The sequence below is a fragment of the Bubalus kerabau genome, chromosome 22, assembly GCF_029407905.1.
Source record: "Bubalus kerabau isolate K-KA32 ecotype Philippines breed swamp buffalo chromosome 22, PCC_UOA_SB_1v2, whole genome shotgun sequence".
In the NCBI taxonomy this organism is placed as follows: domain Eukaryota; kingdom Metazoa; phylum Chordata; class Mammalia; order Artiodactyla; family Bovidae; genus Bubalus; species Bubalus kerabau.
Window position 1 is genome coordinate 27,672,430 of NC_073645.1, and position 27,234 is coordinate 27,699,663.

Below are 27,234 nucleotides of genomic sequence, written 5' to 3' on the forward strand. Positions count from 1 at the left end.
TCTTACAAGACTTAGCATTGTTCTTTTTTTGACTTTTTTTTTGGCATTCCTCATCTGGACTGTGGCAGAGCCCACTCTTATTCCCATCTTCTCTACTCCCTAACAGTACTTTAAAAAATTCATTGTGGAGCTGAAGCCCCGGAGAACTTGTTAAAATGCAGATCTGAATCCAGTTAGTCTTGTGTGGATCCCAAGATTCTGCATTTCTAACAAGCTCCCAGCTTATCCGATGCTGAACCCAATGGTCATGGACCCTCATTTGAGTAGCAAGGTTCTACAGTGTTAGACATAGACAGTACCTATTAAGTGAACTTGGTGATGTATTTAAGTGGTTAATGGGGGCATGTTATAATGGGGGCTTCCTTTCTCTAGGTCTCTTTTTACCTATAATCCAGAAAAGGAACTTTTTAGGCTTGACAGATGCTAAGGCTTCTGTACCCCCATTTTCCTCTCCTGTATTCTTAGCTGATATTGAAGTTAAAGATGGTATTCTTTCCCACTGAACTTGGAAATGTCCTCTTGAGAAGGATTTTCTCAATATAGTGCCCCAAAGATTCACTTTTGGTCCAACAGAGTTGGCTTGAGGATGAATCCTGCCTGCTACCCTGGCTAAGATGTGCCTTAAAGGCGTCTTCTAATGGAATGATTTGGAATGTGTGGGGAAGCTGGGTGCTACACAGAGATGCTCCAGAATCCAGTGTCCACTCTGGGAGATGAAGACTTTGCTACCTTCAGAGCCTTTCATGCTAGAGAAGCCCCACAGTCTGGGTTTGGGAAGTGAGAAGAGGGGCAGGAAGATGGAGAAGAGGTGATGGACGGGAATGATGAAGTCAATGATTCTCCCTTCTTACACTGTTGGTGGGAATGTAAATTGGTGCAATCTCCATGGAAAACAGTATAGATTTTCCTTTAAAAACTAAGACTAGAATTACCGCATGATCCAGCAATTCCACTCCTTGGCATATACCTCGACAAAACTCTAATTTAAAAAGATAAATGCACCCCAGTGTTCATAGCAGCTCTATTTACAATAACCAAGACATGGAAGCAACCATCAACAGATGAATGAATAAGGAATATGTGGTATATATACAATAGAATATTATTCAGCCACAAAAAAGAAAGAAATAATGTCATTTGCAGCAACTTGTATGATGGAGAAATTATTATACTAAGTAAAGTAAGCTAGACAGAGAAAGACAAATATATGATTCCATATCTAAGTGGGATTAAAAAAAATGATACAAATGAACTTATTTGCAAAGCAGAAGTAGGCTCACTGACAAAAAACAAACTTACTGTTAACAAAGGGGATGAGGAAGGGGAGAGAGATAAATTAGGAGTCTGGAATTAACATAGGCACACGTTTGGAATTAACATGGACAGATTACTATATATAAAACAGATAGCAAGGACCTACTGTATAGCCCAGGGAACTATATTCAATATCTTATAATAAGCTATAATGGGAAAGAATCTGAGAAAGAATATACATATCTATATCTGAACTGCTTTGCTGTATACCAGAAACTAACACAACACTGTAAATTAACTATACTTCAATTTTAAAAAATGATTATAAAAAAAAGTCTGGTTCTCAGCCGAGAGTGCATATTAATAATAGAATCATGAGAAAGCTGTAACAAGTAGTGATGCCTGGAGCCACTCCTAGATACTACATTTAATTGGTCTGGAATAAGACCTGGGCATCAACATTGAAAAATCTCCCAGGTGAATCTAATGTGCAACCAGGGCTGAGAACCACTGATTAAGCCCATATGTTCGTGCTCAGCAAGTGGCAAGGGATCAAGGAGCTGGGCTCACTTTCAATCCTGAGCTCCAGGAGAAGCAGAGTCCTGACCTCCCTCCCCTAACTCACCACTCCAGGCCTGGGACCAGTAAGCTCGTGGAAGCAGCTCCAGTTCAGGGAGCCTTGTGGTTAGAACTGACCCTGTCTCCAGAGGCCACAACAAAGGTCAAGGGTTTGAGGAAAGATAGTGCCTTCCAGGAGAAGGCAATGGCACCCCACTCCAGTACTCTTGCCTGGAAAATCCCATGGACGGAGGAGCCTGGTGGGCTGCAGTCCATGGGGTCGCCAAGAGTTGGACACGACTGAGCGACTTCACTTTCACTTTTCACTTTCATGCATTAGAGAAGGAAATGGCAACCCACTCCAGTGTTCTTGCCTGGAGAATCCCAGGGATGGGGGAGTCTGGTGGGCTGCCATCTCTGGGGTGGCACAGAGTCAGACATAACTGAAGCGACTTAGCAGCAGCAGCAGCAGCAGCAGTGCCTTCCAGCCACCTTTTTTTGCTTAAAATGGATCCATCCTCAACAAAATGAGGTAAGGTAATGCCTTCTCAGGTGCCATACTTTCTTGAGGGAATGTTGCTGTTATTATTGCTATTGGCTCTAGGTTGGCTTTTCTCCATGTCTGAGTTTTCTGTGGGGACCTCTTCTCCTTCCTGGTTGAGGTAGAAGGCCGCCCTAGTCATCCTCATCCTCCCTTGAACCCCACCCTTGAGTGTTGCCCTTCTCTTCTCACTTTCCTCCAGACACACACACCCTGTCTCCTCCATCTCCCAATCCTGTCGGCTCAACTGTTTGTTCCGATGAAAGACTGAATCACTGTTAACCCACCAAGATGTAGATGACTGATTCCTGCTCTCTTGGATTTGAAGAGTCTGCTCACTGTCCTAAAATGCTTTTAATTTGTGGGATTCCAGATCATGAATGAGGAGAACGGGAAGCATTTTCACACTAGCATTAGGGGAGATTGGGGGGGCTTTGGGGGGTGGGGTGTGGATGGCATTCCTATACTCTTCTGTGCAGATGTTTCCTCCAAAGTGAGGATGAGGCATTGCTTGAGAACAAGCCAGATACCTGAGGAGGAACAGTTCGTGCCTCTTCCCTCTTTTAAAAAAAATGACAAAAGGGGGTCTGCTTTAGGCAGCTTCGGCATATTTCTAATTTTAGTGCCCATTTGTAACCAAGACTTTGACCTTCCAAGAAGACTTGATTACTACATTCATAATTCATTGGCAGCCTGTCTAGTCCTGATTCAATGATTTCTCCAGTCAGGGAGAGAATCTTGATCCTTTAAAAACTGATTTTTCACTTTAGAAGAGCAAAAGCAATTAGTTTTATTTTTAGCTCAGTTAAGCAAGAGCCCTAATGAAGCTGAAAGGAGGTTTTTTCTCTTCTGTCTTTCCCCTGAGGTGCTTTGTAGGATTCAGCCTAGACGTTGGCCCGCTGTTCTGCTGGGTCTGGGTGAGATGCTTGTTGCTGGTGGAGGAAACCTGAGTGCGGAGTTTGTGAGGGTGGAGGGTGGTTTTCAGAACTTTGTACTTGGCCATGTGTTTCCCGAGGCTGAGACTCCTACCTCGACTCTCGTCATGAAGGTGGGGGTGGAAGTGTGTGCAGGGCGAGCTTGGCAGCCTTAGTCCCTAAACTCTATGTTGTATCTGGAGTTCTTGGCATGAAAGGCGGAGAATAATAGCACTTGGCATTCAGGTCCTTTGTTCCAACGGTACTGGCTCAACTTGCCATTCCCAGCCTTGCCTCCCACCAGCTCCCCTGCACAGGCCCCCAGTCTGGCCAGAAGGGTTTACACATGGGCCCCCAGCAGGACCACACATGTCTCCCACCTTTCCTTCACCATACCCCCCGCCCCTCCACCTTTCCCAACATTCTGAACTCCCTTTCCTCTGAATTCCTGGGAGTCCACTTGGGCCTGTAAGTGTGAATTCCTAGCTAGTGTTGGGCATGTGCAGTCATTATAAGCCACAAGTGAATCTGATCAGGCTTATTAACCCATTCAGACGGCTGCAGGGTCTGGAGGGGAGAGGAGTGGTTGGCTTAAAACAGGAAAGCTGACTGCAGTGTGAACTGTGCTGACCTGCAGAGCACAGGCCCAGTCTAAAGGCTGGAGCCATTCTTCAGCTACAAAAGACGGCTTTCATGCTGAGCTTCTGGTCTGGTGTTGTCAGATTTCCTATTTTTCAAGAGCAGCTGGAAATCCAGAGTTTAAAATGTAAAATCTCTTAATTTTTCAATGTTGGAAATTTGGGTTTCTTTAGTACCTGTGTGGACCAAATCCCCATGTCTTGGATCACCATTTTGATTCCTCAGCTTTAGGTTTTAAGAGCAGAACCTATAGACCCCAGCTGAGAGCCACCATTTTAAAGCATCTTTGAGCCCCCTCTGCCTCCCAGTCTTATAGATCAGGCAGAAGAGCCGGCCCTACATGCAACAGGCTCAGAGTGGTCCAGGGGGTTCCCAGTTACCATAGGGACCTTCACAGGTCCTTTGGGCAAAGCCAGCATTAACTTGTGGCCTCCAGCCCAGAATTCTTTCCATCAGTTTCACACAGAATGTGTGGTGTGGGGTCAATTTTTGTAGCATCTTTACTGTTGAATCTTAACAGCAAATGAGGAAAACGCTCTTCCTTTGGAACGAATTAGATGAGAGAAAAGAATATAAGACTTCATTTCTGTTGACTTCTATGTCATTTTTTGTGGGAAAGATGCTACTAAAATTGAGCATTGAAAAATGCTATTGAGGCTCTGCTGTGTGCCGGGCACTGTGAAGCCACAGGGCAGAATGAGCCACTCCCAGACCTAGTCTCTGTCCTTGGCAGGCTTAGAGTCGCCGTCTCTGGTCACGAGCTCCTAGAGCAGAGACTTGGCCGCAGTCAGCTGTTCGTGTCTCCTGACCCCCAGCCCTCTGCCCAGCACATCAGAGGGACTTAGCAAATTAAAGACATGGCAACCCAAGTGAGGGACAGAAGAGAGAGGCAAAATAAGGCTTCCAACTAAAATACGAGACTGCTTCATCTTGATCTGAGGATGTTCCTTCTCGTAGGAATCAGATTTTGGCATCCTTATCTCTTGGCGAACAACTGCTTGTTGTGACAGACTAGTGTCTTGAATTGATAACTGAATGATACACAATTATTCCAAGTGACATTCCCTGGAAAACCTGAGATGTGGCTCGGGGAGGGAGGGCAGGTGCTCTAAGGGTTAAAGGCTATGGTTCATGCGCTTCTTCCAGGTCTTTCTCTCTTTTCCCCATCTTCTTACTTTATCCTGACTGCAGCCCCTAAGATATTCCCAAGGAAAAACGGAGCATTGCTACAGGTTCCCTATGTCCGGTGCCTGAAAAATTGCCTGCCATTCTCAGGGAGAAGGTGTACAAATTGGACCCCTGTGGAGGCCAGCTCAGGGTGTTAGATGAGCCTCCGACAGAGGATGTGAATCTTGGCCCCAGGTTTCTGTGAAGGATGGTGGGGCTGACAAGCCGACATCAAACATGCCTCTGTTCTGGGGGAGCCATCACTCACCCCCTGCACTCTGGCGGCACATGCTAATGAGGGCCAGCTCGTATACCATCCCTGCCAGAGGCTGGGGGTGGGGAGGGGGTGCAGCCTCCTAGCAGATTGGAAAGAGAGCCCTTGGGGTTGGGAAGGAGACGGCAGTTAGCTCTACCCCCTCTCCTTTCTGGTAGTCCCCATCTGTAGCAGCCCTTCTGTTGTCCGCCCCTGACTCAGTTTCCAGTCACCCATCCTTCCTGAGGCATGGACTGCTTTCTCAAAGCATGAAGAATTGCATGTGTGAGTCATTCTCAGTGGCTTTTCTGTTTTCAGGAAGACCCCAGGCATAGGACAGATTCTTAACCTCAGGACTGACTACCCACTTCAGGCACCTGCTAGGAGAGGGTCTCGAGAGAGCCCTTGTGAAAACAGAGGTTCCCTTTTTATCAAGGGTGGTCCTGTCAGCTCAAGGGGCACTGAGGACAGATGATGACAATGACGATGACACGGTGGCTTCCCTGGTGGCTCAGACGGTAAAGCATCCGCCTGCAATGCAGGAAACCCAGGTTTGATCCCTGGGTTGGGAAGATCCCCTGGAGAAGGGAATGGCAACCCATTCCAGTATTCTTGTCCGGAGAATTCCAATGACAGAGGAACCTGGTGAGCTACAGTCCATGGGGTTGCAAAGAGTCGGACACGACTAAGTGACTAACACACACAAGTGCTTGCCGTGTGACAGAACTATTAAGAGCTTTGCATGTGTAAGCTCACTTAATTCCTCCCATGAGCTCTGTGGTAGGCACTATTGTTATTCAGAAAGTGAAGAAACTGGGGCTCAGAGAAGTTAAAAAGAACTCACCTTTGTAGCTAAGAAACATTCTTGGGACATGACCCAGAAATCCTGCCTTTCTGTAATAACGAATGTCGGGGCTTAGTCTGCTCTAATGCTACTTCCTGTGTGAAGCAACTGCCAGTCCCCGCCAGTTCCCCAGTGATGCAGAATTGAAGGGAAATGACCTAAGGCTTGACTTTGAATTCCCATCTTGGACACTTAGAAGCAGCGTGATCTCAGGCAAATTTTATAACTTTTCTGAGATTGCGTCCCTCTGAGGTTGATGGGAACAACGTCATTTGAATAGCTGTGTGGGTTAAGTGTGTGAAGCCCATTTAACTGGCTCAGCTGTGCTACTTGAGCCCCCAGCACAGGTCCGCCCATCCTCGGCACATGGTGCTACCCCTTCTCTTACAGGCAGCCTTCCTCCTCCATCTTGCTATTTTATGCATATGCGTGTCTTCCCCATAAGGCTGAGTATCTGGGGGCAAATTCCATGTGTTATTCATCTTTGAAAATACTTCCCTTGGAACTTGACTTAGTTGACTAGAATTGGAATAATAATAGCAACCAACTTTTATGAAGTGCACACCTCATGCTATGCTCCATTCTAAGTCCTTCCAACCGCCTTGCTGTGTGGTCCTGTTGTGATGCTCATCTCTGTATCAATAATTGAAGGAATTATGACCCAGATAACTCAGATCTCTGACTTGGGATCCCCCCCATCAGCAGGTGGTGGAAGCTGGAAGTGGACCCAGGTGGTCTGAATCACAAGCCCTTAATCACTTGCCTGTGAGACCTTATCCTTTCCTCCAATCCCCATTCCTTTTAAATAAAAAGTTTCAAATGAGTGGAAACTCGAGGCTCCCAGAGGGTGAGCTGCTCAAGCTACGTCACAGGGCTAATTCGGTAGCCAGGCTGGGGCTGGAGCGAGCTCTCCCCACTGCCAGCCCAGTGTTCCTCCTCGGAGGTATGCCCTGTCATATGGTGCTGTGATTAATTGGGAGAGAAGCTGTAGGTGGTTGACATTTTCCCAGCCTCATCTGCGTTTGCTGCCCACACGCCAGGCCCTGAATGTCAAAGCCCCCCACGCTGCTTTGCCCGGTAGGGGGAGGAGGGAAGCCCACTCACTATTATTAAGCAATTAAAAATAAGGGCTGAGCAGATGTGGGGCGGCCGCCTCTCCTGACGTGTCGGGCAACAATTTAGCTGGCTCCTCTCACTCACGCTGAGAGACATTTAAGCAGCTGCTCTGAGCATTCAGGGGAGGCGGCTCTGAGCACTGCTGAATCAGTACCTTTCCAGCACAGCCTCCCCAGCAGCCTGCCGCCGGGGTGGGGTGGACCCTGGGAGAAGCCGGGGCTCAGGACTGTGGTCAGTAGTCTCCAAAACACTGTGGTTTTCTCATTATATCCGTAAAGAGAGACAGGGTCTGAAAACTTTCTCTGGGTCCTTGGGTCTGTTCCAAAGGCTGATGCATTCCTTACTCCACTCCCCTACAGCAGTCTGGAACCTCAACAGTCAAGTTCATGTCAGGTTGGGCCCAAATCATTTCCTATTTTTCATTTCCACCTGTAACGATGAGCCCAGGACCTAATCTACTAGAAGAGGAAATGGGGACTGAAGTGGGTCAATCAATACCATGGTCTGATTGTTTCAAAATTTTTATGTTGCAATCCTAACCCCAAGGTGATGGTATTAGGGGGTGGGGCCTTTAGGAGGTGATTAGGTCATTAGGGCAGAGCCCCGATGAATGGGATTTGTGGCCTGATAGGAGAAGGCAATGGCACCCCACTCCAGTACTCTTGTCTGGAAAATCCCATGGACGGAGGAGCCTGGTAGGCTGCAGTCCATGAGGTTGCTAAGAGTCGGACATGACTGAGCAACTTCACTTTCACTTTTCACTTTCATGCATTGGAGAAGGAAATGGCAACCCACTCCAGTGTTCTTGCCTGGAGAATCCCAGGGATGGGGGAGCCTGGTGGGCTGTCGTCTATGGGGTTGCATGGAGTCGGACACAACTGAAGTGACTTAGCAGCAGCAGCAGCAGCAGGAGAGGCCTGAGACATCTCCCCTACCCCCTCTGCCAAGCGAGGTTACATGGGTAAGATGGCTGTTTATGTATCAGGAAGGAGGCTCTCGGCAGATATAGACTTCCAGCCTCAAAAACTGTGAGAGACATTTCTGTTGTTTAGAAGACACCCAGTCTATGGTTAGTCCAAGGGCTTCCCTAGTGGTTCAGACAGTAAAGAATCTGCCTGCAGTGCAGGAAACTGGAGTTTGATCCCTGGGTCAGGATGATCCCTTGGACAAGTGAATGTCAACCCACTCCAGTATTCTTGCCTGGTGAATCCCGTGGACAGAGGTCCATGGGTTGCAAAGAGTTGAGCCTGACTGAGCAGCTAACTCTTTCAGTCCATGTTAGTTTGGTTATAGGAGGTTGTGGTTATAACCCATTTGTCTGAATAGGTTGACAGTTGGTGAAAAAGGCCTCCTTTGTGTAAGACCTAATGCTCTTGATAGAATCTGGCCTTGGTACTTAGAAATGAGAGCAGAGGATGGTCTCCACAATTCTTTCCTTTTAGATACTTCCATATCTGATGAATTGCCTTTTTCCATTCCTTTAAAATGTCTGTCACATTGATCCTGACCTTTGCTTTCTGCATGTTTATGGCTGGATACACATCTCGTGGATGGAGAAGAAGCTAGGCCTCCCAGTGAGTCATGGGAGGGGGTTCAGGCCCTTCAAAGAAGGTTCACTTATTCTGTGTTGTAGAAGAAAGACTGGAAGTGAGTCACTCCCCACTGCTCCACAGTGCGTGATGCTGGGGTTTCCAATACATATCTACTGAATGAATGATGCTTATAGACGGGGTTTGTGGGAAGTCCTTTATTTTTTGCTACCTGCAATTGATAATGACAAGATTTCAACTTCACTAATACTACAGAAATATTGAGTATGGCTTGATGGTGTGAAATTTATATAGTGTAAGTGGAAAAATCACTTGTTTTAGAGTCAACATATACACATGCACACACTCATACACACACAACTTGGAGCACCCCACTGCCATCTAAAGTGATGGAAAAAAATGTTAAGCACAAGTTGGGTCAGAGTTGGAATCAGGACATGGAAGGGGGAATAATTCCTGTGAAATGCTTACCCCTGCATGTGGGGCCCCAGCAAACAGAAAGGATAAGTGGGTGGTTAGGCAGATTAAGAGAGAGTAAGGCCCTCCCAAGTGGGTTAAGGGTTTGACCAATGAGACTAGTCCTCCAGGTTCCTGTGTCAGGACATAGTTAAGTCTATGGGAACAAAAATTTCAGCAAACTATGGGCTTCCCAGGTGGTAAAGAACTATGGGCTAGTGGTAAAGAACCTACCTGCCAATGCAGGAGACATAAAAGACACAGGTTCCATCCCTGGGTCAGGAAGATACCCTGGAGGAGGGCACAGCAACCCATTCCAGTATCCTTGCCTGGAGAATCCCATGGACAGGAGCCTGGGGGGCTACAGTCCACAGGGTTGCACAGAATCAGACATGACTGAAGTGACTTAGCAAGCATGCGTCCAAGATGGAATATCTTGGAATTTCAGCAAGAGCCCGCCCTCCATTGGTCATCCACCTCTGAGCCCAGAAGCTATTGGCAGCCATCTAGGTCTCCTTTGGGTTGGGCTTGGGTATTCCTACCTTTGTAACTCTAAAGGAGCTTGAAAGATGTATTTCCCCTCTCTCTTTCCAGATAAATAGAGGTGAGGAGAATAAGGAACAGCCAACACATCTTTTTAAATCTTTTATATTGAATTTTGGGCTTACAGAAAAAGTTGCAAAATGGTACAGTGTCCATGGAGAAGGAAATGGCAGCCCACTCTAGTATTCTTGCCTGGAGAATCCCATGGATGGAGGAGCCTGGCAGGCTGCAGTTCGTGGGGTTGTAAAGAGTCAGACATGACTGAAGCAACTTAGTATGCATGCACAGTGTCTCCGTGTACCAGTTTCCGAACATCCCCTAACATTAATGACTTCCATAACCTCGGTGCAATGATCGAGACTAAGACATCAACCTTAGCACAGAACCATCTCTGCTGATATCCTTCTTGGGTTCTGGGGTCCTACCCAGGACTCCACATTGCATTTGGTTGTTTTCCTGTTCATTTTCTGTACTCCCTAACAATTCCTTAGTCTTTCCTTGCCTCTTAAGACCTTGACACTGACAAAGAGTGTTGTGCTGAGGGCACATCTTCACTTCTGTGCAAAAATACCACTTGTGCATTTTTGCCAAAAATGCATAGCCTCAGTCTGATCATGAGAAAACACCAGACAAACCCAAACTGAAAGACAGTCAACAAAATGCTGGCCAACCAATACTTCTTGAAAAAACCTTGAGCCTCTGTTTTGGACTCTATTGGTCCCCCAGTAGGGACCAGTGCTTGCTCTGGTAGAAAAATAGGACACTGAACTGGAATTTTAAACACGATGTCGTGAGGGAGAGGGCGTGCTTCCGTGTGGCTCTGGCGATAGTCCTGAGCGGTTGGAGCTGGGGATTCTGGTGTCAGTTCCCTCGTGTCACTCAGAAGCCTCCCAGATGCCTTTCTAAGATGCAGTGATACCTCCTCTGCCTCTCCCAAAGACTGGACTAAAGACTCAGTGAGATTATGTAGAGGGGCTTATCAATTCTCTTGGGATGATTCCCAAGAAGGGACTGTTATTTCTAAACTTCACTGGGGACACAGAGAAATGAGAAACTGGTAGCTCCAGGTAGGCTAGAACCTTGTCAACTGGTCAACTCCCAACTTTTCCCGTGTGTGTGTGTGTGTGTGTGTGTGTTAGTTGCTCAGTTGTGTCCAACTCTTTGTGATCCCATAGACTGTAGCTCACCAGGCTCCTCTGTCCATGGAATTCTCCAGGCAAGAAAACTGGAGTGCGTTGCCATTCCCTTCTCCAGGGGATATTCCCGACCCAGGGATGGAACCACTTTCCCTTATTTAGCTGTAATCTTCCTGGGGAACCACGACGGAGAGGAGACAAGAAGAAATATACCAAATTTATAACCCTAACTTTTTCTAGAGGGAGGTGACCTTTACAAGAGGTCCGAAAAGGGGAGATCTTGTAGAACTTTATATATGATATATTCTCATATGATCACCTATTATGTACTGGCCAGTATTCTGGATGCTGGACTTTTGTCAATGAACAGAGCAGGCTAAAATCTCTGCTCTGTGGAGGTAACATGCTGGAGGCGCAAGGGGCAGACACTAAGAAAAATAAGTAAATACAGCTATGCTTTGATATCCACGGGGATTGATTCTAGGACCCTGGTAGATATCAAAATCCGTGGATGCTGAAATTCCTTGAATAAAATAGTGTAGTGTTTGCATATAGCCTATGCACATCCTCCAGTGTACTTTAGACCATTTAAAATGAACATAGTTGCCAGGTTATGGCAAATTAAAGCTTTGCTCTTTGGAACTTTCTGGATGTTTTTCCCGCCAAATACTTTAGAACAGTGGTTGGTTTAGTCAGCAGATGCAAAACCTGAAGATAGAGAGGGTTGATTGTAAATAAGTAAATGTTTGGAGGTGATGGAATGCTATCTGTGAATTAAAAATTAAGTCAAAATAATCCTGGATAAAATTTATGTTGGGAGGTAGACAGTCTCTGCTAATAGGCAGGGATGGTTATAAAGTAATGAATAGCATATATTAGGGGAGGGAAAATGGGTGTTGCCAAATGTCTCAACTGCCTGTGTTCTCATTTAAAGTTTCAAATTGGACTCCTCCTTTCTGTAATTAGGCAGTGCATGGAGCTGTTGAAATTCATAACTTTGACCTGGGAAGATGCCTCCTTATCATTCTCTCTTGGTCCCCAGCATCCAGCGGAGGAGATGGACGAACGGAAGAGCACAGGAGTAATTCGCTCTCGGAATACTAATACCAAGATGATAACTGAGATATGAGTTGCACACATCATTTGGGGGATCTTTGATTAAGCATGAAGAAAACTTGTAAGTGTAAAATACACACAAGACTGTTGATCTATTAATAGCCGGAACGGGTGTTTGTGAGAGTGCGGAGGCCACAGTGCTGAAGTGTGGGGTGAGCAGGTGGTGGAAGGCTTTGCATACCTTGGTTGTTGGCTTGTAGAAACCAGTGAGTATTGCTCTTGTGGTTGGAAAAAGAAAATCTAAGGAAACACTTAAACAAATGAAGAAAGCAAGGAAGATATTAGGGAATTTCTAAGTCTCCATAGTTTATGTATAATTTTTCTTCAGATTATTTATTCATTCAGGCAAACACTGATTCTTGTCTTCATGCGGCAGATAGTGGTAAATATCAAGGGGTGAGGGCACATAAAGGTGAGTGAGATTTGATTTCTACCTTCCAGTAGCTTTGTTTTTTTAATAAACTATTAAAAATTCAAAAATTGATTTATCTGGTTTACTTTTTCTTTTTAACTAAGGTGAAATGTACACAAGATAAAAATGAACCATTTTAAAGTGAAGGATTCAGTGAAATTTAGTACATTTACAATGCTGTGCCTTTACCACCTGTTTGTAGTTCTACGATATTTTTATCACCTCCAAAAGGCAGTTAACCTCCATTTCCCTGTCCCCTCCAGTCCCTGACAACAAAGAATCTGCCTTCTGTTTCTTTGGATTTAACTATTCTGGATATTTCATATAAATGGAATCATACAAGATGTAATATTTTGTGTCTGGCTTCTTCGGCTCAGTATAATGTTCTCTGGGTTCATCCTGGTTGTAGCATATATCAGTACTTCATTCCTCTATATGGCTCAATAATATTTCATTGTCTACATATGTCACAATTTTTTATGCATTTATCCAGTGAAGAACATTTGGGGTTCTACCTTTTGGGTGTTGTGAAATGGTGCTGTTATGAACATGGGTATACATATATTTGTTTCAGTACTTGTTTTCAATTATTTTGGATCTGTATCAAATATCCATGTCCAAATTTGAAGGGAGTTACTTATTTACATTGTAGCTCTAATTAATTTTTTGAGTAACCACCAAACGGTTTTCCACAGCAGCTGAATGTTTTACATTCCCACCAGCAACGTACAAGTGTTCCTATTTTTCCATATCTTCACCAACATTTGTGATTTTGTGTGTATGTGTGTGGTTTTTTTTTTTTAATAACTATCCTAGTGGGTGTGAAGTGGTATCTCATCGTGGGTTTTGTTTATAATTCCTTAATGACTAATGATGTTGATCATCCCTTCGTGTGTTTGTTGCTGCTCATTTGTATATATTCTTAGAGAAATGTCTACTCAAGTCTTTTGCCCGCTTTTTAATTGAGTTGTTTGTCTTTGAAAGCTATTGGATAAATAATCTACAAATACTCTTTCCTGTTCTGTAGGTTGCCTTTTCACTTTCTTGATGATGCACTTTGAGGCACAGAGTTGTACAATTTTGAAGTCCAATCTATTTTTTTCTTTTTTTGTTCATACTTTCATTGTCATATATAGGAGTCTATTTCTAAATTCAGGGTCTTTAAGATTTATCCGTAAATTTTCTTCTAAGTATTTTAGGTTGTTGACACATTTTGAAAATATTTGTATATGACATGAGGCAGAGGCCCAACCTCATTCCTTTGCTTTTGGATATCATGTTGTCCCAGCATGATTAAAAAAATATATTGAAGTATATAGTTGATTTACAATGTTGTGTTAATTTCTTCTGTATAGCAAAGTGATTCAGTTAAATATATATATGTATTCTTTTGTGATTTATCACAAAGTATTGAATAGAGTTCCCTATACTGTATAGTAGGGCCTCGTTTATCCATTCTACAATATATACAATAGTTTGCATTTGCTAATGTCAAACTTCCATTCCTTCTCTTCCCAACCCTGCTCCCCCTTGGCAACCACACATCTATTCTCTACGTCTGAGTATATTTCTCTTTTGTAGATATGTTCATTTGTGTTGTTTTTTAGATTCTACATATAAGTAATTTCATATGGTATTAGACTTTCTCTTTCTGACTTACTTAGCTTATGCGGTAATCTCTAGGTCATTCATGTTGCTGCAAATGGAATTATTTCCTTAGTTTTTATTGCTGTGTCATAGTCCGATGTGTATATATGTATATACGTGGCACATCTTCTTTATTCATTCATCTGTTGATAAACACTTAGGTTGCTTCCGTGACTCGGGTATTGTAAGTAGTGCTGCTGAGAACATTGGTGTGCGTGTATCTTTCTGAATTAGAATTTTCATCTTTTCCAGGTGTACACCCAGGAGTGAGATTGTGGGATCATATGGGAGCTCTATTTTTAGTTTTTTAAGGAACCTCCATATTGTTCTTCACAGTAGCTGCATCAATTTACATTCCCACCAATAGTGTAGGAGGGTTCCCTTTTCTCCACACCCTTTCTAGCATTTATTATTTGTAGACTGTTTTGATGATGGCCATTCTGACTCTGTTTTAGAAAAGGCAGAGGAATCAGAGATCAAATTGCCAACATTTATTGGATCATTGAAAATGCAAGAGAGTTCCAGAAAAACATCTACTTCTGCTTTATTGACTATAACAAAACCCTTGACTGTGTGGATCACAAACTGTGGAAAATTCTTAAAGAGATGGGAATACTAGACCACCTGACCTGCTTCTTGAGAAATCTTTATGCAGGTAAGGAAGCAACAGTTAGATCTGGACATGGAACAACAGACTGGTTCCAAATAGGAAAAGGAGTATGTTAAGGCTGTATATTGTCACCCTGCTTATTTAACTTATATGTAGAGTACATCATGAGAAACACTGGGCTGGATGAAGCACAAGCTGGGATCAAGATTGCTGGGAGAAATATCAATAACCTCAGATATGCAGATAATGCCACCCTTATGGCAGAAAGTGAAGAAGAACTGAAGAGCCTCTTGATGAAAATGAAAGAGGAGAATGAAAAAGTTGGCTTAAAGCTCAACATTCAGAAAACTAAGATCATGGCATCTGGTCCCATTACTTCATGGCAAATACATGGGGAAACAGTGGAAACAGTGACAGACTTTATTTTTGGGGGCTCCAAGAATCAGTGCAGATGGTCACTGTGGCCATGAAATTAAAAGACACTTACTTGTTGGAAGGAAAGTTATGACCAACCTAGACAGCATATTAAAAAGCAGAGACATTACTTTGCCAACAAATGTTCATCTAGTCAAGGCTATGGTTTTTCCAGTAGTCATGTATGGATGTGAGAGTTGGACTATATAAAGAAAGCTGAGGGGAGGAGCCAAGATGGCGGAGGAGTAGGACGGGGAGAACACTTTCTCCCCCACAAATTCATCAAAAGAGCATTTAAACGTCGAGTAAATTCCACAAAACAACTTCTGAATGCGGGCAGAGGACATCAGGCACCCAGAAAAGCAACCCAACTCTTTGAAAGGAGGTAGGAAAAAATATAAAAGACAAAAAAAGAGACAAAAGAGGGAGGGACGGAGTTCTGTCCCGGGAAGGGAGTCTTAAAAAGAGAAAAGTTTCCAAACACCAGGAAACCTTCTCACTGCTGAATCTGTGCCGAGCTTTGGAAGCACAGAGGGCAACATAAAAGGGAGGAAAAAAAAAATAAACAATTAAAAATCGCAGATTGTGAGCCCTACGGTAACTCCCCCAGCAGAGAAGCAGCGCAGACGCCTGCACACGGCATTAGCAAGCGGGGGCTGGGCAGGGAAGTGCGGCGTGGGCTGTGTCCCTTAGAGTAAGAATTGGGCCGAATGTCCTGAGCGCTATCTGAGCGAAATAATTTGGGCTAGCAAACCAGACTGTGGGATATCTACCACGCGAAAAGCCAGCCCTAGCCTAAGACACTGCCAGGCCCGCACACAGAACAAAGGACTGAACAGAGATAGCCGGCTGCAGACCTTCCCCCTCCGGTAACAGGCAGCCAGAGCCGGAAGGGGGCAATCGCAGCCCCAGAGAGACACTATCTATAAAACAGTAAGCAGGCTTCTTTGCTAACTAAAACTTCTTGGGGGTCTGGACGGTCAACATCTGCCTGAGAAGGTGCGCCGGTTTTACACCCAGATAACCGAGTGGCGGGGAGGCGATAAGTCGCATCATTGGTGCCCGCCAAACACCTCATCACCTGAGCTGCTCGGATCTGGGAAGAGCACAAAACGCAGGCCCAACCGAGTCTGCGCCTCTGAGGACTACCCGAGTGCCTGAACCTGAGCGGCTTGGACCTGGGAGCTCAGCCCAGGGCCGGCCTCTGATTGTTCCCGGCGGAACAACCTAGAGCCCGAGCAGTGTGGGCAGGGAGGCTACACGCGCCGTGAGCGGGGGCAGACCCAGTGTGGCTGAGGCACTGCGAGCGCACGCCAGTGTTATCTGTTTGCAGCATCCCTCCCTCCCTCCCCACAGCGCGGCTGAACAAGTGAGCCTAAATAAAATAAAAAAAATAGTGTCCGCCACCGTCCCCTTTGTGTCAGGGCGGGAACCAGACACTGAAGAGACCAGCAAACAGAAGAAGCTATAACAGAGGGAAACGCCTTGGAAGCTACAGGCCATAGATTAAAACCCTGTGGTTACTACGGATTACATAGGAAGGGGCCTATAGATCTTGAGAAATATAAATCGGACCAAGGAACTAGCCAAAAATGAACTGAACCCACAATACTCACAACAAAACCAGAGAAAGACCTAGATATATTTTTACTATTTTTATGATCAATCTTTCTTTCTTTTTTTTTAATTATTTTTTTTAAATTTTAAGTCCTCTATTGTCCTTTAATTTTCACTTTTATAACTAGTACTTTGCAAAAAAAAAAAGACCCTTTTTTTTTTCTTCTTCAGCAAACTTCATATATATATTTTATAATTTTTTGACCGTGTTTTTTTTTTTTTTTTCTTTTTCTTCTTTTCTTTAACATTGTATTTTTGAAATTCCAAACTCTACTCTAGATTTTTAATTTTAGCCTTTTGGTATATGTTATCAATTTTGTACCTATAGTTTTTTTCATAATTTCTGTGACTTTTTTTTCCCTCTGTTTCTTTCTCTTCTTCTTTTATATAACATCGTATATCTGCAATTCCAAACTCTACTCAAGATTTTTAATTTATGCTTTTTGGTATTTGATATCAATTTTGTACCTGTATTTTCTTTATAATTTTTGTGACATTGTTTTTGTTGGTTTGTTTGTTTTCTCTCTTTATTTTTCTTCTTCTTTTTTTTTAACGTTGTATTTTTGAAATTCCAAACTCTACTCTAGATTTTTAATTTTTGCTTTTTGGTATTAGTTATCAATTTTGTACCTGTAGTTTCTTTATAATTTTCGCGACCTTGTTTGTTTTTCTTTGTTTGTTTCTTCTCTCTTTCTTTTCCTTCTTCTTTTCATTAACATCGCATTTTTGAAATTCCAAACTCTACTCTAGGTTTTTTATTTTTGCTTTTATGTATTTGTTACCAATTTTGTACCTTTAAGAACCCAATCTTCAGGACCCATTTTTCACTAGGGTACGAGATTACTGGCTTGACTGCTCTCTCTCCCTTTGGACTCTCCATTTTCTCCACCAGGTCACCTGTATCTCCTCCCTAACCCCTCTCTACTCTACCCAACTCTGTGAATTTCTGTGTGTTCCAGACGGTGGAGAACACTTAGGGAACTGATTACTGGCTGGATCTGTCTCCCTCCTTTTCATTTCCCCCTTTTATCCTTCTGGCCACCTCTGTCTCCTGCCTCCTCCTTCTCTTCTCTGTATAACTCCGTGAACATCTCTGAGCAGTCCAGTTGTGGAGTGCACATAAGGAAGTGACTACTGGCTAGCCCACTCTCTCCACTATTGATTCCACCTCATCTCATTTGGGTCACCTCTAACTCCCTCCTCCCTCTTCTCTTCTCCATGTAACGCTGTGAACCTCTCTGAGTGACCCTCACAGTAGAGAAACTTTTCATCTTTAACGTAGATGTTTTATCAATGGTGCTGTATAGAAGGAGAAGTTTTGAAACTACTGTAAAAATAAGACCGAATTGGAAGTAGGAGGCTTAAGTCCAAACCCTGACTCCAGGGAACTCCTGACTCCAAGGAACATTAATTGACAGGAGCTCATCAAACGCCTCCATACCGACACTGAAACCAAGCACCACACAAAGGCCAACAAGTTCCAGGGCAAGACATACCAAGCAAATTCTCCAGCAACAAAGGAACACAGCCCTGAGCTTCAAGATATAGGCTGCCCAAAGTCACCCCAAAACCATAGACATCTCATAACTCATTACTGGACATTTCATTACACTCCAGAGAGAAGAAATACAGCTCCATCCACCAGAACATCGACACAAGCTTCCCTAACCAGGAAACCTTGACAAGCCACCTGTACAAACCCACACACAGCGAGGAAACGCCACAATAAAGAGAACTCCACAAACTGCCAGAATACAGAAAGGACACCCCAAACTCAGCAATTTAAACAAGATGAAGAGACAGAGGAATACCCAGCAGATAAAGGAACAGGATAAATGCCCACCAAACCAAACCAAAGAGGAAGAGATAGGGAATCTACCTGATAAAGAATTCCGAATAATGATAGTGAAATTGATCCAAAATCTTGAAATTAAAATGGAATCACAGATAAATAGCCTGGAGGCAAGGATTGAGAAGATGCAAGAAAGGTTTAACAAGGACTTAGAAGAAATAAAAAAGAGTCAATATATAATGAATAATGCAATAAGTGAAATTAAAAACACTCTGGAGGCAACAAATAGTAGAATAACAGAGGCAGAAGATAGGATTAGTGAATTAGAAGATAGAATGGTAGAAATAAATGAATCAGAGAGGACAAAAGAAAAACGAATTAAAGAAATGAGGACAATCTCAGAGACCTCCAGGACAATATTACACGCTACAACATTCGAATCATAGGGGTCCCAGAAGAAGAAGACAAAAAGAAAGACCATGAGAAAATACTTGAGGAGATAATAGTTGAAAACTTCCCTAAAATGGGGAAGGAAATAATCACCCAAGTCCAAGAAACCCAGAGAGTCCCAAACAGGATAAAGCCAAGGCGAAACACCCCAAGACACATATTAATCAAATTAACAAAGATCAAACACAAAGAACAAATATTAAAAGCAGCAAGGGAAAAACAACAAATAACACACAAGGGAATACCCATAAGGATAACAGCTGATCTTTCAATAGAAACTCTTCAAGCCAGGAGGGAATGGCAAGACATACTTAAAATGATGAAAGAAAATAACCTACAGCCCAGACTATTGTACCCAGCAAGGATCTCATTCAAGTATGAAGGAGAAATCAAAAGCTTTTCAGACAAGCAAAAGCTGAGAGAATTCTGCACCACCAAACCAGCTCTCCAACAAATACTAAAGGATATTCTCTAGGCAGGAAACACAAAAATGGTGTATAAATTTGAACCCAAAACAATAAAGTAAATGGCAACGGGGTCATACTTATCAGTAATTACCTTAAATGTAAATGGGTTGAATGCCCCAACCAAAAGACAAAGACTGACTGAATGGATACAAAAACAAGACCCCTACATATGTTGTCTACAAGAGACCCACCTCAAAACAGGGCACACATACAGACTGAAAGTGAAGGGCTGGAAAAAGATTTTCCATGCAAATAGGGACCAAAAGAAAGCAGGAGTAGCAATACTCATATCAGATAAAATAGACTTTAAAACAAAGACTGTGAAAAGAGACAAAGAAGGTCACTACATAATGATCAAAGGATCAATCCAAGAAGAAGATATAACAATTATAAATATATATGCACCCAACACAGGAGCACCGCAGTATGTAAGACAAATGCTAACAAGTATGAAAGGAGAAATTAACAATAACACAATAATAGTGGAAGACTTTAATACCCCACTCACACCTATGGATAGATCAACTAAACAGAAAATTAACAAGGAAACACAAACTTTAAATGATACAATAGACCAGTTAGACCTAATTGATATCTATAGGACATTTCATCCCAAAACAATGAATTTTACCTTCTTCTCAAGCGCACATGGAACCTTCTCCAGGATAGATCACATCCTGGGCCATAAAGCTAGCCTTGGTAAATTCAAAAAAATAGAAATCATTCCAAGCATCTTTTCTGACCACAATGCAGTAAGATTAGATCTCAATTACAGGAGAAAAACTATTAAAAAATCAAACATATGGAGGCTGAACAACACACTGCTGAATAACCAACAAATCACAGAAGAAATCAAAATTTGCATAGAAACGAATGAAAATGAAAACACAACAACCCAAAACCTGTGGGACACGGTAAAAGCAGTCCTAAGGGGAAAGTTCATAGCAATACAGGCACACCTCAAGAAACAAGAAAAAAGTCAAATAAATAACCTAACTCTACACCTAAAGCAACTAGAAAAGGAAGAAATGAAGAACCCCAGGGTTAGTAGAAGGAAAGAAATCTTAAAACTTAGAGCAGAAATAAATGCAAAAGAAACAAAAGAGACCATAGCAAAAATCAACAAAACCAAAAGCTGGTTCTTTGAAAGGATAAATAAAATTGACAAACCATTAGCCAGACTCATCAAGAAACAAAGGGAGAAAAATCAAATCAATAAAATTAGAAATGAAAATGGAGAGATCACAACAGACAACACAGAAATACAAAGGATCATAAGAGACTACTATCAACAATTATATGCCAATAAAATGGACAACGAGGAAGAAATGGACAAATTCTTAGAAAAGTACAACTTTCCAAAACTTGACCAGGAAGAAATAGAAAATCTTAACAGACCCATCACAAGCATGGAAATTGAAACTGTAATCAAAAATCTTCCAGCAAACAAAAGCCCAGGTCCAGACGGCTTCACAGCTGAATTCTACCAAAAATTTAGAGAAGAGCTAACACCTATCCTGCTCAAACTCTTCCAGAAAATTGCAGAGGATGGTAAACTTCCAAACTCATTCTATGAGGCCACCATCACCCTAATACCAAAACCTGACAAAGATCCCACAAAAAAAGAAAACTACAGGCCAATATCACTGATGAACATAGATGCAAAAATCCTTAACAAAATTCTAGCAATCAGAATCCAACAACACATTAAAAAGATCATACACCATGACCAAGTGGGCTTTATCCCAGGGATGCAAGGATTCTTCAATATCCGCAAATCAATCAATGTAATACACCACATTAACAAATTGAAAAATAAAAACCATATGATTATCTCAATAGATGCAGAGAAAGCCTTTGACAAAATTCAACATCCATTTATGATAAAAACTCTCCAGAAAGCAGGAATAGAAGGAACATACCTCAACATAATCAAAGCTATATATGACAAACCCACAGCAAACATTATCCTCAATGGTGAAAAATTGAAAGCATTTCCTCTAAAGTCAGGAACAAGACAAGGGTGCCCACTTTCACCATTACTATTCAACATAGTTTTGGAAGTTTTGGCCACAGCAATCAGAACAGAAAAAGAAATAAAAGGAATCCAAATTGGAAAAGAAGAAGTAAAGCTCTCACTGTTTGCAGACGACATGATCCTCTACATAGAAAACCCTAAAGACTCCACCAGAAAATTACTAGAACTAATCAATGACTATAGTAAAGTTGCAGGATATAAAATCAACACACAGAAATCCCTTGCATTCCTATACACTAATAATGAGAAAACAGAAAGAGAAATTAAGGAAACAATTCCATTCACCATTGCAACGGAAAGAATAAAATACTTAGGGATATATCTACCTAAAGAAACTAAAGACCTATATATAGAAAACTATAAAACACTGGTGAAAGAAATCAAAGAGGACACTAACAGATGGAGAAATATACCCTGTTCATGGATTGGAAGAATCAATATAGTGAAAATGAGTATACTACCCAAAGCAATCTATAGATTCAATGCAATCTCTATCAAGCTACCAACGGTATTCTTCACAGAGCTAGAACAAATAATTTCACAATTTGTATGGAAATACAAAAAACCTCGAATAGCTAAAGCGATCTTGAGAAAGAAGAATGGAACTGGAGGAATCAACCTACCTGACTTCAGGCTCTACTACAAAGCCACAGTTATCAAGACAGTATGGTACTGGCACAAAGACAGAAATATAGATCAATGGAACAAAATAGAAAGCCCAGAGATTAATCCACGCACGTATGGACACCTTATCTTTGACAAAGGAGGCAAGAATATACAATGGATTAAAGACAATCTCTTTAACAAGTGGTGCTGGGAAATCTGGTCAACCACTTGTAAAAGAATGAAACTAGAACACTTTCTAACACCATACACAAAAATAAACTCAAAATGGATTAAAGATCTAAACGTAAGACCAGAAACTATAAAACTCCTAGAGGAGAACATAGGCAAAACACTCTCTGACATACATCACAGCAGGATCCTCTATGACCCACCTCCCAGAATATTGGAAATAAAAGCAAAAATAAACAAATGGGACCTAATTAACCTTAAAAGCTTCTGCACATCAAAGGAAACTATTAGCAAGGTGAAAAGACAGCCTTCAGAATGGGAGAAGATAATAGCAAATGAAGCAACTGACAAACAACTAATCTCGAGAATATACAAGCAACTCCTACAGCTCAACTCCAGAAAAATAAATGACCCAATCAAAAAATGGGCCAAAGAACTAAATAGACATTTCTCCAAAGAAGACATACAGATGGCTAACAAACACATGAAAAGATGCTCAACATCACTCATTATCAGAGAAATGCAAATCAAAACCACTCTGAGGTACCATTTCACACCAGTCAGAATGGCTGCGATCCAAAAGTCTACAAGTAATAAATGCTGGAGAGGGTGTGGAGAAAAGGGAACCCTCTTACACTGTTGGTGGGAATGCAAACTAGTACAGCCACTATGGAGAACAGTGTGGAGATTCCTTAAAAAACTGGAACTAGACCTGCCTTATGATCCAGCAATCCCACTGCTGGGCATACACACTGAGAAAACCAGAAGGGAAAGAGACACGTGTACCCCAATGTTCATTGCAGCACTGTTTATAATAGCCAGGACATGGAAGCAACCTAGATGTCCATCAGCAGATGAATGGATAAGAGAGCTGTGGTACATATACACAATGGAGTATTATTCAGCCATTAAAAAGAATACATTTGAATCAGTTCTAATGAGGTGGATGAAACTGGAGCCTATTATACAGAGTGAAGTAAGCCAGAAAGAAAAACACCAATACAGTATACTAACGCATATATATGGGATTTAGAAAGATGGTAACAATAACCCTGTGTACGAGACAGCAAAAGAGACACTGATGTATAGAACAGTCTTATGGACTCTGTGAGAGAGGGAGAGGGTGGGAAGATTTGGGAGAATGGCACTGAAACATGTAAAATATCATGTATGAAACGAGTTGCCAGTCCAGGTTCGATGCACGATACTGGATGCTTGGGGCTGGTGCACTGGGACGACCCAGAGGGATGGAATGGGGAGGGAGGAGGGAGGAGGGTTCAGGATGGGGAACACATGTATACCTGTGGTGGATTCATTTTGATATTTGGCAAAACTAATACAGTTATGTAAAGTTTAAAAATAAAATAAAATTAAAAAAAAAAAAGAAGAAAAGCTGAGCGCCAAAGAATTGATGCTTTTTTTTTAATTTCTAATCTTTTTTTTTTAAATATAAATTTATTTATTTTAATTGGCGGTTAATTACTTTACAGTATTGTATTGGTTTTGCCATACATCAACATGAATCCGCCACAGGTATACACGTGTTCCCCATCCTGAACCCCCCTCCCTCCTCCCTCCCCGTACCATCCCTCTGGGTCGTCTCAGTGCACCAGCCCCAGGCATCCAGGTTCGATGCAGGATACAGAATTGATGCTTTTGAACTGTGGTGTTGGAGAAGACCCTTCAGAGTCCTTTGGACTGCAAGGAGATCCAACCAGTCCATCCTAAAAGAGATCAGTCCTGAGTGTTCATTGGAAGGACTGATGTTGAAACTGAAACTCCAATACTTTGGCCACCTGATGCGAAGAGCTGACTCATTTGAAAAGACCCTGATGCTGGAAAAGATTGAGGGCAGGAGGAGAAGGGGATGGCAGAGGATAAGATGGTTGGATGGCATTACCGCCTCAATGGGCATGAGTTTGGGTAAACTCCAGGAGTTGGTGATGGACAGGGAGGCCTGGTGTGCTGCGGTCTATGGGGTCACAAAGAGTTGGATATGACTGAGCGACTGAACTGATTCTGACTTGTGTGAGGTGGTACTTCATTTTAGTTTTGATTTTCACTTCTCTAATAGTTAGCAATGTTGAGCATCTTTTTATGTGCCTATTGGCCAGTTGTCCTTTTTTTATTGTTTTTTTTTTTTAATTGACCTGTTTGTATAGTTTGGAGATTAAGCTCTTGTTGGTCTCATCTTTGCAAACATTTTCTCCCATGCCATAGGTCGTCTTTTTGTTTCATTTGTGGTTTTGTTTCCTGTGCAGAAGCCTTTAAGTTTGATTAGGCTGCATTTGTTTCTTTTTGCTTTTATTTCCTTTTGCCTTGGGAGACTGACCTAAGAGAACATTGCCCTGATTTATGTCAGAGAATGTTTTGCCTATGATCTCTTCTAGGAGTTTTATGATGTCATGGCTTATATTTAAGTCTTTAGCTATTTTATTTTTGTGTATGGTGTGAGGGTGTGTTCTAATTTTATTGCTTTTCATGTGACTCCAATTTTCCAATACCATTTGCTAAAGAGATTGTCTTTTCTCCATTGTGTTTTCTTATCTCCTTTGCTGAAGACTGATTGACTGTAGGTGTGTGGAGTTATTTCAGAGCTGTCTATTCTGTTCCATGGATTCGTAGTTCTGTTTTTGTGCCCAAAATATGCTGTTTTGATTGTGTATGTTGTTATACTTATGTTTTCCACAGATCTGTTAGGCTCTGTTCATTTTTCTTCATTCTTTTTTCCCTACTCCTCAGACTAGATAATTTCAGTTTACCTATGTTCAAGTTCACTGATTTCTTTCTTTCTTTTCTTTTTTTACTAAAATCTATGATTAAAACCCTTTAGTAAGTTTTTGGTTTCAGTTATATTATCAGTTCCAGAATTTGCTTGGCACCTTTCTGTGATGTCTGTCTGTTCCTTTTGAAACCTACCTGTACTGAGTGTCATGGACAATAAGAATGCACACAGGTCATGGTTGCTTTTGAATTTTGATAAATGCACATGGCATTGGTACTCTTTTTTGAATGGCGACCACAGTCCAAATGGATGTGACCTCTGCGGCCCTGATGTGATACAGCCTGAAGGACAGCTAGGTGCCCCCTGACCTCTGGTGGGATGAGCATCCATCTAAAATTACAGCTAAGCCTTTGCTAGTGTCTCAGGAAGAAGCACCTCTTTATAGCTGGTCATGAGCCTTTAATATATTACCCTTAAATCATTTAAAACTGGACCAGCCTGAGCAGCAGTGAATATGCCAGTGCAGCTGGGAGCAATCTTGGGCAGGCCCAGCGAGATGGCCGAGATGATCTAATACATCTTGCTTCCTCTCCAACAGTCTATCACCCCGCCTCTCTCCTCCTTATTAAACCAAAGCTCCCCACTCACAGGAAATAAAACTGCTACCTGATATTTATATATCTTCAGAGTGTAGTGTAATTCAGAAACCAGGGAGAATGGTTTAAAACTATTTATTGAAAAGGAGACTGTTTCTTGCATGAAATAATCTTATTGGAAAAGTTACCTTATCACATCCATGGCACTCGGAAAATCTAGATCATTTGTAAAGCAAAGGGCACCACAGAAATTGATTTTTGTTGGCATGAGGTTGGTCTTTGTACTTTGATTAGTGGCTTGAAGCTGGTGAGTCATGTGATGGTTCTGATATTTTGGGGGAGGGTATTCAGACTGAGATCATAAGCCTTTTTGACCTTGACTTTGAGCAGAGTATTGCGGGAAGTCTTATGTCACCCCTAAGTCTCTGGCTGTTTGCAACCTTATGCTATCTTTTGGATTAATCTCTTGCATTAAGCAGGCCTCTTCCCTCCCTCACTGTGGCATTCCTAGACTCTACAGTTTTGGATGGTTTTGTAACATCTACAGGGGAAAGCCCACATCCATCATTCTAGCCTTCTTGCTCCTCTAAGCTCTGACTGGATCTGACTTCACTTCCAGCCTTCTTGCTCTCTTGCCTCCATGGTGTGAACCCTCGGCTACCTTCACCCACTCTCGCTGCTCAGCATACCTGTGGGCACATCTCACCTACTTCAGGATTCATGCTTCTGTGTGGCCTGTGTGCTCTGAGATATCTACTTCTTTTCCAGGTATGTGTCCATGGTGGTCTCAGAAGCTCCACCCTACCCCCTGTTGCCTACCAGTGGAGCTTCTCAGCTCTCTACGAGCTCAGTATCCTCTGAAATTGACATTGTACCTGCCATCAACTCAGCATAGATCAAGTACCTGAAATATCTCATGTTGATGGTGTGTACATTGACCTCATGGAAATTCAGTTTTACCTGCTGGAGAGAGGGAGAAGAGGAAAAGGGAAGGAGAAAGATGGGAAGAAAGATTTTGTGTGTGTTAGTTGCTTAGTTGTGTCTGACTCTTTGCAAACCCATAGACTTTAGCCTGCCAGGCTCCTCTGTCCGTGGGATTTCTCAGGCGAGAATACTGGAGTGGGTTGCCATTTCCTTTTCCAGGAAAGATTTTACCTACCCCCAAATTTATATATTGAGGCCCTAACCACAACTTTTGGTTTTTTGGAATTTGACTGTATTTGGAGATAGGGCCTTGAAAGAAATGATTAAGATAAAACGAGGCTGTTTAGGTGGGCTGTAATCCAGTCTGACTGGTGTCCTTACAAGAAGAGGTAATTAGGCAGACATCTGTAAGCCAAGGAGAGAGGCCTCAGGAGAAACCAAATCTGCCAACACCTTGATTGTGAATTTCCAGCCTCCAGAACTTTGAGAAAATAAATTTCTATTATTTAAGCCACCCAATCTGTAGCATTTTGTTCCAGTAGCCTGAGCAGATTAGTACACTTACTGCCCTCTCTAAATTAGTTCTCCCAAAGCAGAACCATCTCCTACTCATCCAGGTTCCCCAGGGAGTTCACATGCAGAAGCTGTCTCTGGCTTCTG

General features: G+C 42.4%; 1 long non-coding RNA gene across 1 annotated transcript; it reads left to right on the forward strand.

Annotated features, from left to right (window-relative positions):
- Positions 1-1,792: 1,792 nt before the first annotated feature.
- LOC129636630 (uncharacterized) lies at positions 1,793-14,595 on the forward strand. The gene is made up of 3 exons (XR_008707045.1): positions 1,793-2,344; positions 11,938-12,148; positions 14,399-14,595. It is a non-coding gene; the product is annotated as an uncharacterized LOC129636630 (long non-coding RNA).
- Positions 14,596-27,234: the final 12,639 nt, after the last annotated feature.